Source organism: Xenopus laevis, chromosome 3S (assembly GCF_017654675.1).
Source record: "Xenopus laevis strain J_2021 chromosome 3S, Xenopus_laevis_v10.1, whole genome shotgun sequence".
Taxonomy (NCBI): Eukaryota; Metazoa; Chordata; class Amphibia; order Anura; family Pipidae; genus Xenopus; species Xenopus laevis.
Genome location: NC_054376.1, coordinates 101,047,728 through 101,062,876, shown reverse-complemented (window position 1 = coordinate 101,062,876; position 15,149 = coordinate 101,047,728). Strand labels below are relative to the sequence as shown.

General features: G+C 40.5%; 1 protein-coding gene across 1 annotated transcript in view; it reads right to left on the bottom strand.

Moving 5' to 3' along the window:
* Nucleotides 1-571, bottom strand: part of pdlim7.S (PDZ and LIM domain 7 S homeolog) — a 44,219-nt gene extending 43,648 nt beyond the window's left edge. Inside the window, 1 exon segment of the mRNA NM_001087265.1 lies at nt 527-571. The gene's annotated coding sequence lies outside the window, so the exon portion shown is untranslated.
* Between the last annotated feature and the right edge of the window lie 14,578 nt (nt 572-15,149).

Sequence of the window (15,149 nt, the reverse complement as noted above, 5' to 3'; positions counted from 1 at the left end):
GGCAAGAGAAGGGGTGTAAGTGAGAGAGCTGAAAGAGACCACCCACATACAGAACACTTTAAACCCTGCATTCTTGGTACTAGCAGAGATTTCACCCCTTTAAACCCAGATACAAATGCATTAGGCCAAACAGTAGTCACTTCAGACACAGGCCAGAGGCTGTAATGGTTTCTAAGCAGCCATGTGAAACACAAATGCACTAAACAAACATAATATAAAACTGTATCTATAGCAGAAACATTCCCTAAGGGTGGATCATGCCAATGATATGGCAGATACCCCGGAGAATAGAACTCCTCTGGGGCAGATTTCCAACAGTCTAAGTTGGAGATGATAGGGGATGCTGGGAGTTGTAGTCTAAGAGCTAAATTTAGAATCCCTGGTAAGAAAACCAGTCCCATTAATTTATCCATTAAGTCCATGATGGATATTGTACAGAAAGCGCAACAGGTCCTAGACTTCAGCCCTATCATCCCAAATCCCCGGCCCAATGGATAGCGGCAGAGAGGGGCACAAGGTCACCCACTAGCAGTAGTATCTAGTGCAGCTCCATGCAGTGCAGCGTCTCACCCAGGGCAGCAGCGGCGGCGGCAGTAGTAGTAGCGGGCGGAAGGATCACAGAGGCCAGCAAGTGCTCCGCGGCTCTCAGCCTATATAACGAGTGTAAAATGACACCCGTACCGGGCCGGGGGATACAGGGAAATGAATCACTACTTTGTCTTGGGAGGGACCAGGCTGCACATTCTCAGTTTAAGGGGGAGAGATTAGAGCGCGGGCACATTCCTCACACGGACGCACACAGCGGCTCTTCACGCATTGGCCAATGGGAGTCTGGCACTGGCCTAGGGTTGCTCAGGTCGGCTCAGCCAAAGTCAGCTACAAAATCAGCTACAAAATCATCCCAAAACTAGACAAGAGGCACTTTAAAAGTAGCCCAAAAAAAGCACACTAAGTGGAGTAAAAAAATAGTGTGGGAATAAATATATGGGAAGATATGCCTTTTTCAAATATTTTTCCATGAAGCAAAATGGGACAGATGGGTGTAGGGGCCAGGAGGTATAGGGGCCCATAATAAATAAATATTGGTAAAACAGGTTAACCTCTATCTGGACACTTAGGTGGCCAGCAGATTTTTGCCCCCAAATTGTTTGAAATTGAGAAAAGTCAGTGGAAAATGTGAGAATTCTTAAGAGTAATGGGAGATTGGGGTACAGGGCCCAAAATCTGGTAACTCCCAACTTCTACACTTAGTGCCATAGCATGCTGGGTATTGTAGTCTTTCATTCAACTAGGGTTGCCACACGTCCTTATTTTACTGGTCTAGCCGGTAAAACACCTGCCGAGGCCGGGGCCAGGATTACATATTTACCAGCAATGTAGCTGCCGGTAAATTTGTATAATACACCTAACAAAAGGCCGTGGCCTGCCCCCAGTCTGGTTAAAACGTGCCTTTTCACCGGCTTTGCACAATGTGGCTCCACCCCCTTTGTCAACACAATCCGCCCCATCCAATCACGTGTTGTGGCTCCGCCCCATTTGTCCTCACACCCAACCCTTTGTTCCCGCCCCCTCCACAGGCCGGTGGAAATTTTATTAAAAGGTGGCAAACCTACATTCAACTTCGGCAAATTGTTAAACAAAAACTACATTACCCAACATGCATTGGGAGACACAGGCTTGGCACATTACGGCAAGTAAAAAACTTTGCCTGGTTTCCAAAGTACAAACCAGCCAAATGCCCAAAAGTAGCCCAAATTCGTACCTTGGCTAGTTTGTACTTTCAAAATTTTAAATTAGTAGCCCAATTTGGTTGGAAAACCGCCAACCTGGAAACCCTGCACTGGTCTGTCAGGAGACGGGTCATTCCATAGAATGGAAGGGTGGATGCCTCTCATCTCCCTGGGAGACTTGCCCTGTGGTACAGCGAATGCTGGAAAGGCTGCGTATCTCTTTTAATATTCAAAATGGTATAAGGCAGAAATTGGTTAGCAAGCTAGGGGGCCATCCAGCTGCCTGACAAATGAAAACTTTCTAGTCAAATTGAGATGAGAGAAAGGGATGCTACCTAGTTAAAGGCAGTTGTGTGTAAGACCAAATAATGCACACAAATGAAAAAAGTCAAAATACTCCAAAGGACAAAATCAAATGTTCGATGCTCCCAAGGGTTAAATGCAAACTATCCGAAAACTCCCAACAAATGTTCCAGTTGGGGTGCTGCCTCCTTAATCTGCTGGTCCCAAGCAGGCAAAGGCTACAAATAAACAGAAGGGGTGCGCTCACATCTTGTAAAGTTCTATTAGCAGTAAGTTTGTGCTTTATGTGGGTTGTTTTTATACTTTGCATGTGGTAAACGTACCTCACGTGTGGAATCTGCCATGAGTGTGTATGGCTCTGCTTTCCACAGAGCTTATGCTGAGCTGCACAGCTTAAATAACTGGTACATGCACACCTGAATAGGATCTGTGAGTAGGATAAAGAAGGACAGATCTGCAGTCAGCCATATAAAACGCACAATCCAATAATAATTGTCCACTTAATGTTATATTGATGGTGTGTGAACAATGCTATTGTTCTGACAAAATTGTCCCAGGTTTAAACATTTTCAGCATGAAATGATGTCATTTGGTGGATGGGACAATCAGCTAATCATCATCATCATCATCATTTATTTATATAGCGCTGTCAAGATATGCAGTGCTTAATCATGTTAAAATATTTTTCGCTGTGCATGCATTTTGAGAAACTAAGCAAAGGGACATTGGTTAATATTAGGGATGCACCGAATTCTTCTGCCCGGCCGAACCGAATCCAAATCCTAATTTGCATATGCAAATTAGGGGCAGGGAGGGAAAGCACGTGACTTTTTGTAAGTATGAAGTAAAAAATATTTTCCCCTTCCGATCCCCTAATTTGCATATGCAAATTCAGATTCTGTTCGTTATTCGGCCAAATCTTTTGCAAAGGATTCGGGGTTTGGCCGAATCCAAAATAGTGGATTCAGTGCACAGGGCCACCTTCAGAAATCACGGGGCCTTGTACGTCAACATTTTCTGGGCCCCCTGGTCCAGCCCACCCCCAAGCCCCACCCCATTTCTTGCCCACCCCACGCAGACAGACCTAAAACATTAAACCCCCCTAAGTTATAAAAAGCCATTGGTGGCCACCTGATATATGGCTGTTCAGTGTATTATTTTAACACTGCATACATGCTAACATATTCCAAAGCACTGTACAATGGAAAGATATGTAAAGATACTGACTGGGACCCTGCTCCAGGTGGCCATACATGGAGAGATCCGCTCTTTTGGCGATGTCGCCAAACGAGCGGATCTCCCTCCGATATGCCCACCTTGAGGTGGGCAATATCGGCTGATCCGATCATGGGCCCTAGGGCCCAACGATCGGATCCTAAAGATGCCCAAACGGGCGGTCGGATCGCGGGACTGCATCAACGAATAGATGCGGCCGCGATCCGACGGGATTTTCTGTCCCATCCGATCGAGATCTGGCCGACTTTTGGCCAGATCTCGATCAGTGAAGCCCGTCGGGGGCCCCATACACGGGCCAATAAGCTGCCGACACAGTCTGTCTGCAGCTTTTATCGGCCCGTGTATGGCCACCTTAAGAGTAGACTAAAGCCACATGGGGCTCTTTCTCTGATCCACTGAATCAGGCAGGGTGCAGGCACATGGAATGATCCACTGAATCAGGCGGGGTGCAGGCACATAGAGTGATCAACTGAATCAGGCGGGGTGCAGGCACATGAAGTGATCCACTGAATCAGGTGGGGTGCAGGCACATAGAGTGATCCACTGAATCAGGCGGGGTTCAGGCACATGAAGTGATCCACTGAATTAGCCGGGGTGCAGGCACATGGAGTGAATTTCAGAGCCAAACCGCACACGTTTGTGTTTTGGCTTTGAAATCCGCTCCATGTTCCTGCACCTGGAATGAGGTGGGTCAGAGTATGGCAGACTGCTTCTCACAGACAGTACCTGACCTAGCACAAACAAAGCAATATGTCAACTTGCTATTGTTTAGTAAAAGTTGGAGCTTCCTTGAGTGCACCATAACTGCACAGGTAATCACAAAAGTGATCACAAAAGCCAAAGCATTTTTATTCGAGTATTTTTGTTGAAGTCTGAATATAGAGTCAAAGAAATTCACTACTTTATCCAAATAAATCTGATCGTACCATGGCTCATTCCCCCCTTTCTTTTCAGTGCAATAGAGAACATTTATATTGCATGATATATGGGCAAGGGAATGATTTATTCACTCAATACGCTACATTTTTTCAGCTGTCCCTAGGGTTGTTTGTTGGTCTGTATTTTACCAGCCCAGCCAATAAGATTGCTGCGTCATAACAATGTAACATCCTCTTGTATAAATGCTCTGACAGACAGAATGGGTCGTTTCTTTGATTGCAATAGTCGGTAGACTTTTTTTGCAGTGCAATGCAACATCTCACTCACAGCTTCTATTTTTGTGTGCCATTGCATGTATCTGATGGAATTAGGGTTGCCACCTGGCCGGTATTTTACCGGCCTGGCCGGTAAAAATGATGGTTGATCCCAATGTTATTAATTGTGCTTATTCTTGTGTAGGTGACCAGTCAGAGCTGATTTCTGATTGGTCTCCATGTGTTACCGGTCTAAAATAAACGAGCACTAGTTTTGTGACTGTGCCTCTTGGCTAACACTCCTTTTTGTCCACCACTTGTAAAATAAGGGTAATGGTGGTTTCCCACTGTGGTTTTCATTAGCCCAATGTGTGAAATCAGGAAGGGGTAGTGCATCTTGCCTAAAAACCTGGCAACATTATTTTTTGGAAATAATCTTCTTAGCTCCCTTTGCCAAGATTCCAGTTTATTCTAAAGTGAATCTGATCATATTAACATCAGTGCTGACAAGATCATGCACATCTTTTGCTCCAGTTCAGTGTACACAACACTAAAGATATTGTATAGCAGACAGATGATAGACAGACAGACAGACACAATAAACTCACACAGTGTCAATAGAAATAATTCATGACTCTTCTGAGCATGTTAAAGTCCCAGAGACAGAAATACACAAACCGGCCTTACAAATAAATCACAGGTGTGGGTAAGAATATGCACATGTGTCCTACTGGTGTTTGTTATTATATTTCACTTCCACCTAATTTAACATGTGACTTTTTGGCCAGAGGATTTTCTCTAACCGGTTATAGTGTGTTACACGGGGCTTCCCTGTGGGGCTGCTGGCTGGTTTTCCCATCAGATCACTAATAAGAAGGGACATAAAAGTGGAAATAAAGAAAAACCTAATGCGCCATAGTAAATCAGGAATATTTTGTAATCCACAAAACCAAAATATAAACAGCTGTAACGTCAAAGTCAACACACATAATAATACTGCTGTTGGCCAATAATGGAGATTCCAAACATTACATGAGCAGTAATGTCCCAAGGGTCTTCATCATCACTTGACAAAGATGTCCCTGGAGTGTTCAGTTAAAGACCTTTATCCTGCTAGATGTGTATGGTAAAAAGGTTAGCGCCGGTATCTGTTTTAATATATGACTGTAGTAGTATGAGTTTTGCCCCAAGCTTGTTTGGCAGTAAGTAGGTGTTGGGGACATATGCAGGTGCTATAGGCGCATGTAAAGCCTAGTGTTGTACCTACAGCCATTCCTACTTGTGCCAGTTGAGTTGTGTGCAAACAGCTGCAACTTGGCCTTTATCGAAGGGGGTGTTGCATTGTGGGTAAAAACCCTGGAGGCTGGCATGTTACTCCACAGTCATGACTCCTTCCCAGAAACTATCTTCACTGCTTATACCTGCCATTATATAGTGAATAAAGTACTCCCTTTTGTAAAATATAAGGATATAATAAGTTACCGAGGAGTTTCATGACCATTTGATACAGGTCATGGAACTCTGAGGTAACTTCTAATATCCTCATATTTTGCATCTGGGGGTACTTTATTTATGATAATACACATGTTTCAGTGAGTTATGTGACAGAAATTACATCAGAACTCACCGTTTCTAACTGATGACATTAGAACTCGCCGTTTATAACTGATGACATCAGAACTCACCGTTTATAACTGATGACATCAGAACTCACAGTTTATAAGGATATAATTTACAAGATATTAATGGCTTTTGTGTATTATAGTCTGTTCCTGTAAGCTTTGATTTCCTCTGCTACAGGTACTAGCTCACCCTACTATTCTTGCTATCCCATTGTCCTTTACCAGAGGCAAAGTTTTTCATTAATACTATAGGATCAATTCTGACCTACAGTACCAGTTATTCCATGGTCCCTTCCTAGAGGTTTTATCCCGTCTGCTTTAGGCACATGTATCTCTCTACCCACACAGTTAGCAGCAATGCAGTATTTCACCCCCTACAGTTTTAATTCTCTCTCTTTGGTGCAGTAGCATGAAGATGTTTCTTAGCAACTTAGATATTGTTTCTTCTTGTTTATTTAAAGACTTTGACAATAAATATTTGCTTCTTTTTTAACTTGATACTTTGTATACAACCTGTTCCTTAGTGGGCTTGCCCCACAGTTCATCAGAAGTTACAGATCATTTTGGAATAATTGTTTTCCATCACAGCTCCAGGAGTACACATCGAACATACCAATTTTTTCTTGCTTAACAACTTATATTAGCGTGAGTCGACAAATGACTTTAATTATCGTAAGGTTGGTGTCCAAATATTGAAGAATTTATTAAACTTGTCACATGTCCCCCCCTCTCTCTCTCCCCCCCCCTCTCTCTCTCTCTCTCTCTCCATCAAGCAAAAATTGAAAAGCGTGAAGCTGAAACACAGCATACATTGTCTTTTAAATTGTTTATAGGACATTATAAAATTGTCCAGTTTAGGCTTAAACTAGTCAATATTGCTTGAAATGCCCCTTTTCATTGATGGACAAATCTTGCTTTTAAACTATCGTTTCCCGATAAGCTCAGTCGTACAATAGTGAAAAAAATATTTTTCAAATCTACAATAGCAAAACAAAATCTTTTAAAAATGTAAATGTGTATCGCCACCTTAAGAAAGAATACGTGTACAATGTAAGGTAAATCATGGATGGTTGACATGTACAGTGCTTCCAAGGTGATGTCAGTTTATATGTATCAGAGGAAGGGGTTCCACCCACCATTGTGTGAAACACTTTGCCACAAGCTACGGCAATAGAACGAAGAAGAGATACATAGCAATTAAAGCAAGTCATGTGCTTGTAATGAGTAGTAAGCTTGAAAGCTTTGCATGTAATCACTATATGGGGCGTGTTTTACTATTTGCCAGCAATTGTAATACCCTGAGACACAAATTAAATATTTAGTACCCTGATGGCTTTTTGCATGTCCTTCACCCTGTTCATCAAGTAAAATATTCTGTTTATCTTGGGAGTAAGGATACATTCAAAATAGTTGTACCAAAAAACATTATTATAAGGTGTGTATCCAGGGCTGCCATCAGGGGGGGACAGGGGGGACAAGTGGCCCAGGCATCAAGGGGGGCCCGGCAGTGCTGCAGTTTTGAAAGAGCCGTGCCCCCCTTGTGAGCAGCCTGAACAGCCGAAAATGCGGAAGTGCCGAACAGCCGAACTCCCGAAGCGGCGAAAAGACGCAAAGCCACGAAAATAGCCGAAGTCCCAACGCGGCGAAAAGACCCAAAATCACGAAAGGAGTTGAAGTTGAAGTCCTGAAGCTACGAGTTAAAATGTTTTTTAACTGTGGAGTGGGCGGGGTCTCGGGCAGGGCTTGGTCACCAGGGTGGGCGGGGCCCAGAAAATATTGTTGTACGGGGGCCCGTGATTTCTAATGGCGGCCCTGTGTGTATCTATGTTGTATGTCTGTGCAGTAGCCTCTCACAATCAGAGCTGCCTTCCATTTGGGTGGCAAATTTGGGTGAATATTTAGTGATGCCAAACCAACAGATCTATGTAAGGCTAGCCTTAACTTTTATCAGTTGGGTGCAGGCTTAGGCGAATTTGACCCGTTTCATTTCAACAAATTTTTGTGACGCGCAACGCCATACAAGTCTATGGGCGTCATTTCCGCTGCGAAACAAGGAGAAAAAATTCGCCCATCCCTAGTTGGGTGTAATATGAATAATAGCAACTGATGCTATTGGTCACTGTGTGTTAAAGAGCTGGTGTATAATTGTATAATAAACTTGGGTCTTGCTCTCATGTTAATGAAATAATCTTCCATAAAGAACTACAAAACTAATCAGAGGCTGATCCCATTTTGTCAGAGAAAACTCCAAAAGAGACCACTCCAGCTCACCGCTATTCCCCTGGTCAGGTGCTCAGTCCTCATAATTAAGAGATTCACTCCCAAAAGAGTTAGGCAATGTCCAGCAGTCTGCTAAAGTTAACTGTTGTCCAGAAGTGCCGTCCATTTGTGGAGTTTGTCAACTGATCCCATTTATATGCTTAGCTCAACAAAATACACCAGTGTGGGAATCAGACATTCCAATAATAACACTTAGACCATATCCTTTGACTTTCTTTTTGATATTAATAAAAGAAATTCGTATTAAAGAAAAGGGTATTTTTGGTGTCCTTAACCTATCCTTTACCTGGAAACCCCATATAAAACAGAGGTGAAAAAGCAATATAGAAAATACAGTGGGTAGTTCAGTATTACTCAAACTGTTGTTTGGCAAAGCAGCAGTACATCCACGAGGCAGATTCTGGCATTGAATCCAAGTGAATATCTTGGCAGGAGTCCATAAATAAATCCCTCACAAAAACTATTTGGTGTATTCACAGTTTTACATGTAATCAAAACAACCGCACAATAATGGCAGTGCAGGGAGAGATCCCAGAGTAAATGTACCAAAACACAAGGCAACAATCTATCATAGACTTCAGTGACTACAAAAAATAGAGGCGTTTTTAGTGAAATTCATGCATTTAAAGAAGAGATTATACATTAGTTCAACATGATACCTGTAAGAAGGGCTTGTGTTGATGAAAAATGGGCCTATACCTTTACTAGAAAATAACTACAAACAATTAAACTTGCGTATTTATCATATATTTTTACATAAATGTCAAACTAACCTCTGGAAGCGATAGCTATGGCCTTATTTCTTACAGTAAAATAATGCTCAAAGGGGTTGTTCACCTTCCAAACCCTTTTTTCAGTTTAGTTGTTTTCAGATTGTTCGCTAGAAATATAACTTTTTCAATTGCTTTCCATATTTTGTTTATCTTTTTTTTCAAAATTGAAGTTTAATGTTTCTGTCTCTAGTGTTATAGTCTGGCAGCTCAGTGATCCAGGAGCAGAATCTGAACTGTTACATTTAGTTGATACTGCTGAGAAATGTATCAACTAATTGTATCTGTGGAATATAAGTAACTATTGTATCAATTCTAACAGCTGCCTTTAATGAAACTCAGGGATCCTGCTCAGCAGGGACAAAAATAATAATTGTATCAACTAAATGTATCAATTTAGAACAGTTAGGGCAGGGGCAACGGGTAGATTCAGGGAGATTTAGTCGCCTGGCGAATAATCGGCTCTTCTGCGGGGCGACAATCTCTCCGAACTGCCTTCCGCTTGCTATAATGAAAAAATGCCAGTGCAATGGCACTCACGGCACTTCAATTTCTCGCCCCTCACAAGGAAAATTCTAACATCTTTGGAAATCGAAGCACCACGAGTGCATTGAAGCAGACGATTTTTCATTTTAGCAGGGGGAAGGTGGTTCACGGAGATTGTCTGAAGAAGAGGAGATTAGTCGCCAGGCAACTAAATCTCCCCAAATCTGCCCGTGTGCCCCTGCCCTTAAAGAGTCGGCACCCCCCCCCCCCCAGAGCTGCTTTAGAAGGTGAAAAATAAAATTTTACACTTCAATATTAGAAAAACGATCACAAATAGAAAACAGAATGTAATTGCAAAAAGTCGTTATTTCTGGGGAACAACTTGAAAATGAATAAACTGGAAAAAGTGTTTGAAGGTGAACAACCCCTTTAAGGTTAACCTCCCTCCATCCCTGTGCTGTTTTCAAACATAATATCTGTTCAGCAAATCTAACTAGAGACATAGATGTACCACACCAGATACCTGTAGAGCTCTTCAATAAGATCATAGAAACCTTATATCCCACCATGATTCTCCTACAAGCCTGATGACATGGCTATACCCCTATTATATTTACATGCAAACCCGGGACTCCTGCTTTCCTTCTACAGTCCCTTCATTATATTCCTACAAATTTATATCACCTCTCATACTCTCAAAACCCCCCTTTTACATTTTTGCTAAAATCCCCAACCATTTTTTATAAGCCCCCATTGTACATCTACAGCCACATCTTTATTCTACAACCTCTCCATCATTCACCTGCAAGCCCCACACTAAACTTCTGGTTTCTTAACCTTACAGCCCCTCTATTATCCCACTAAATACCTTAAATCTCTCATAAATCTTCCTATTTTTTTTATTACTATAGACGCAGTGTTACCTTTAGTAGTGCGTGAGATCCAAAGAAAACCTATCCAAGGATCTGTATCTCCATAACAGTCTGATACACAGTATAAGGCTCTTTCAGAAGTTCTGGAATCCGTTCCCATTTTTTTCAAATGTAGACTATTCACATCTGTTATCATTTTCTTCTTTGAGTTGGTGCTTCTTAGAAGAACACATGTAATTGTTTTTGTACATTGCAGGGATACAATAGGGAGCATTTATCATTTTGTTGTTTGAGCGAAACATATTCATACTGAGACCCTATGTCTTTGGTTTTTTATATAAATGTATCATTGAGCTGAGTTGCACATTGATAATACACTAGGGAAACCAGCCTTTCTGAGCTGTCCATTTACTTTTACCCTACCTGTATTAAAAATGCATTAAACCTGACCCTCATAAAATTTGTGGTCCCTGAATGGATATATATCCCCTCCACACACAAGAACATACTACAGAGTAACACTGGCCCGCAGAGGACATGCTTGAGGACATGCGTGATTTTACTATGTATATGCCTCCAGTTCCATTTACCATTTATCATGATGCAGTACATATATGGGATCCATTATCTGGAAACCTGTTATCCAAAAATCTCTAAATTACGGAAAGGCTGTCTCCAATAGACTCCATTTTATCCAAATAATTAAAAATTTTTTAAATGATTTTCTTTTTCTCTGTAATAATAAAACAGTACCTTGTACTTGAGCCAAACTAAGATACGTATTATTGATCCTTATTGGAATCAAAACCAGCCTATTGCATTTGTTTAGGGGGTTATTTATCAAAGTCCAAATTTATCTCAATAAATGCTACAAACTCCGATAAATTTTTCCCGAAAATTTGCTTTGCGGGAAAAAAAATGGATTTTCATGATTTTGAATTTTTTAGATTTTTCACCCGGAAATTTCAGGGTATTGCATGAAACCCAGCGCACATCAAAAAATCATTGGTTGACTGACATAATTGCTTACATGAACCAGCTTAGCTGGCAGGAAGCTTTATTAGTAAAAACAAAAGGAAATAATTCCAAAGATTCATTTAGATTTATATGGTCTCCTTACTTTGAGTTCTGTGACTCTACCAGAAGTCAAAATATCTAAGTTCCTTCATTTGTAAAATGACTGTAGGGTGAGTAATCTGACATTCTCGTGGACAATGTGCTTTCTTCTTTTTTTTTCTTTCTTTTATGATTGTCTCGGCATCCACTGGTTTAGTTAGTGTTAGTTAGTTTCTATTCCATAGATGACTTCATTGAAAGTTATACATTTTGTATAATATGTCATTGTATTAATTGCAGCACATTTTCTTATTCTGCATTCTATTTGTTATCATATTGATTTTTATTGTTTATTGTGAAAACCAAATAAAATATTTCAAACTGAAAAAATTTCATTGGGACTTCTCCCATTGACTTATACGCAACCTTGACAGGTCTGAGATGCCGGATTTTCAGATTCAGATTTTTCCATCCTCGGAGTTTAATAAATTCCGAAAAATTCCTGATTTTTTTAAAAGTCAGATTTAATAAAAAAAATCACTAATTTTTCGTGATTTTTGTATTCGGACTTTAGTAAATAACCCCCTTAAGTTTTGAAGATCCAAATTACAGAAAGATCCACTATCAGGAATGCCCTAGGTCTCTAACATTCTGGATAACCGTTATTAATTTTGCCTCCTTACCAATTCTACTGTTGTACAAAGTATACCATCTACTACAAACATGACCATCATCATCTTTTCATATGACATGGTGTGTTCCTCTTGCACAGGGAATCTAAAATGCATTCAGAAATACAGTATCAAAATATCTATTTTAAAAATATCCTTTCCATTACTCTTCTATTTCCGTTAATACTGTGTGCTCCAGTGCTTTATCTGTGCACCTCATAGACAGTGAATGGACTGCTATTTCTGACAGGAAGGAAATTCATCTAGGTGCTTGATTACAGCCTGGATATGATTTTTTTCCACAGTATCACAGATGGTCAATTACAATTTAAAGTAACACTAGCTTACATTTTAAATTGCTTTTAATTTTCTTAACATTATACAAGGTTTTCAGGGACAAGTAAAATGTTTTTTTTCTATGCTAGTGTCACCAGGGCTGCCATCACTAATCATGAGGGCCACATACTACTACATAGCAGAGCCGTCGCCCTCAAAAACCCTGCCCAATGTTGAAATGCTGCCCAGTGGAGATGTCATTATTGCTGACACTTGGCATTGCTCATGGTGATGTTAAAAGAGTGATTCACCTTAAAAGGGTTCTGTCATGATTATTATGGTGTCGTTCTTATTTCTAAATTACACTGTTTACACTGCAAATAACAGCAGTAAAGAGTGACTGAAGTTTATCAGAGCACATGACTGTGGGCAGCTGGGAAACTGACAATATGTCTAGCCCCATGTCCGATTTCAAAACTAAATGTAAAAAAATCTGTTTGCTCTTTTGAGAAATGGATTTCAGTGCAGAAATTCTGCTGGAGTAGCACTATTATATTAACTGATGCATTTTGAAAAAAATTTTTTTCCCATGACAGTATCCCTTTAAGTTATAGAATTGCCAGTTCTGAGCAACGTTTTAACTGGCGTTCATTTTTTTATTTTGTATCATTTTTTTAATTATTTGCTTTCTTCTTCTGACTTATTCCAGCTTTCCATTGGGGGTCACTAAAACAAACACTTTGTAAGGCTACACGTTTATTGTTATTGCTACCTTTTATAAACCATCTTTCTATTCAGGCCCTTTCCTATTCATAGTCCAACCTCTTATTCAAATCAATGCATGGTTTCTATGGTAATTTGGACCCTAGCAACCAGATTGCTGAAATAGCAAAATGGATAGCTGTTAATAAAAAGCCAAATAACTCAAAAACCACAAATAATAAAAAAGTTAAACCAATTGCAAATTGTCTCAGAAAATCACTCTCTACATCATACTAAAAGTTAATTCAAAGGTGAACACCCCCTTTAAGCTTGGCATTCAATGATGGTGTCAGTTTGAAAGGCACTGACTTCTTCATTATGACTCCTCTACAACCAATGTTTGGGGACATAGCATATTTAAAAAGAAGAAGAAGAGCCGCTCCTTTGACTGGTAAGGAGTAATCTCACAGCACAGTGACCTACTTTGTGTCTTTTCTGGGAATCACCGTTTCCATTCCAATGCATGGCCCTGTTTTTCTCGCTTTTCCATAATTAGCATGGTAGTGACATGTGGTATAGTATAATTATGCTGAACTTTTTTTCTTTCTGTAGCTCAAATCAGCTGCGATATTGGAACAGTGTTGTCCTTCCCTGATAGAGAAGCGTGAAATAGGGAACACTCAGAAGCAGATTTATGTGAGTATAAGAGAGTATAGCTGGCCCAAAAGCCACGTGAGCTTGCCAAAACGGTTCTCAAGTGGATTCTAGTTAGCAGCCTTATCTACATTAAAACATCCTCTCAAACACCCACAGGAAACTGAAGGCCTCAACACCCCACCGATAAAACTATCTTGGCTGCAAATTGTCAGCAGTTTTGGCAATCAGTATACATACAGCTTGCTTTATAGTGTGTGTTCCCAGCATACTGAATTACCTCATAATAAGATTATGTACAAAAAAGAACATGGAAAAACAAAGCCGAATAGTACAGCAAGTCCAGCAGTGGAACAAGCAGTCATGTCTCTTACATGGCAGGAAAAAAAAGCTAAAAAAAAAAAACATTGCATAATTATTATGGAATTGGTTTCTAATAAAATGGGCAACACTTATTCTAGATAAAAAAAAACCAGACTGTATAAATAATGTTTATGTACAAGTATTTATTGGTTAACGTAGATGTGTGTATGAAATACAAAAGTTTACACATCAAAAGGGAATCCTATGCATTCCCCCGACTGTTCTGCCATTATACCAGTGGATCCCCTAGTGGCTCCAGACCCTAGTGGGCTCCAGCCAAGGAAAATTCCCTAATACAATAGATCAGAGACCAGACACTCAAATGAAGGCAATCTTCTCCAAGCAGTAGAATTCAGTAAAAATATTATGAACACATTCGTGAACACATAATAAATAATATTGTTTACTGAATTCTACTGCCTGGGGAAGATTGCCTTCATTTGAGTGCCTGCTCTACTAATTTCTGGGCCTCTTCTATTACTTGGTGAGTTACCTTTTTGTTTGTTTGCACCTTAGTCGCCCAGCGGCAAATCTCCCCTACTTCGGGCGACTAATCTCCCCAAATGCTTTCCCACTGGCAAGAATACAAATCACCGGCGGGATGGCATACACTTCCGAAGTCGGCTCACGAGGAAACTTCGGGTGACTTCAGAAATCCAAAGTGATACGTATGCCATCCCGCAGGCAATTTGTATTCTTGCTGTCGGGAAGGCATTTTGGGATTAGTCACCCGAAAAAGAGAAGATTTGTCGCTGGGCAACTAATCTCCCCGAATCTTCACGTGTGCCACCACCCTAACACCTGGGAAGGATCTTTTCAGTAGTTAGTCCCCATAATTTTATCTATTAAAGTAAACATTCTAGACCAGAATATTGTAGCCTCTCTACATTGCCACCAGATATATAACATGTTCTGTAGATGCCAATTTGAAAAGATTCTTTAATAGGTCTCTTATATAAACGATATAAATGATCTGCTGGTAAAAAAAATTCAGA